Source organism: Alligator mississippiensis, chromosome 5, assembly GCF_030867095.1.
Source record: "Alligator mississippiensis isolate rAllMis1 chromosome 5, rAllMis1, whole genome shotgun sequence".
Lineage (NCBI taxonomy): Eukaryota > Metazoa > Chordata > Crocodylia > Alligatoridae > Alligator > Alligator mississippiensis.
Genome location: NC_081828.1, coordinates 88,415,351 through 88,416,405, shown reverse-complemented (window position 1 = coordinate 88,416,405; position 1,055 = coordinate 88,415,351). Strand labels below are relative to the sequence as shown.

General features: G+C 50.0%; 1 pseudogene; it reads right to left on the bottom strand.

Moving 5' to 3' along the window:
* Window positions 1-479: 479 nt before the first annotated feature.
* On the bottom strand, window positions 480-575 carry LOC132251032 (U6 spliceosomal RNA; annotated as a pseudogene).
* Between the last annotated feature and the right edge of the window lie 480 nt (window positions 576-1,055).

Sequence of the window (1,055 nt, the reverse complement as noted above, 5' to 3'; positions counted from 1 at the left end):
TGGGAGGGGGCTGAAAACGCCCCAAAATCGGCCTGAGAGGGGGCAGAGCAACCCCGCAGGGGCTCAGGGCAAGCCCCAAGGCAGGGGCAGATGGCAGGGACCAAGGGCAGGGGCCCTGGGGGAGGGAGGCAGCAGAAATCAAAGGGAGAACTCAGGCGGGGGTGGGGGAGGGGCAGAGACAAACGAGGCTGCCAGAGCCCAGGGGAAAAAGGCTCAGAAAGTGGGGGGAAGGGGCAGGGAGGGGGTCCCCAGGGACAGGGTGGGGAGAGGCAAGGGTTGTTTTTTGGGGGGGCACAGGAAAAGGGGGGCAGGGAGTGCGAGGCAACGAGCTGAAAGCACCTGAGCTGGAGGAGCTTAGAAGGGCTTCAGCTGTCGGTGGCCATCTTGAAAGAAAGAAAGAAAGAAAGAAAGAAAGAGGACTTTTTCTTTGTTAGCTCATTCACTACAGCTGGGACTTGAACTTGGATCTCCTATGTGGTAGGCAGGAACACTGCCACACAGCCACCAGTGCCATCCTTGTGCAGGGGCCATGCTAATCTTCTCTGTATTGTTCCAAGAAAGAAAGAAAAACTCCTGTGCTGACACCATCCCCTGTTGTTTTTGGGATGCTGGAAGAACAGATTATCTCCCTTCAAGGACTGTGCCTGTTAGCTTTGCAGCCCGAGTTCCTTGGACTAGGTGAGATCCCTGCGCTCTCTCTCCTTTCTCTCTAGGCATAAACTTCTAAACCTGAACTTTATCAGTTAAGCTTGAGCTAAGTTTCCCCAAATACTTAGTGAAACCAGGGTAGTACTGTAATTGTTTGTGTTTGTTTTTCTTTTGCAAGTCTATTATTAGTAGTACCATTATACATTTCATATGCTTAGCAATAAATAACTTTTATAGTCAAACTGTTAATAACTGGGTATATTTTTCCTTCTCTGCTTCTCTTTCCTCCTGTGCTCTGCAGCAATGCTTCTTTTACGTAAGCTAAAGATCCCTGTGAAGCCCAAAAATATTGTGGGGTCTGGTCATCAAGAGGCCAAAGATTGGGACGTGCTGAGTTTGAAACACAT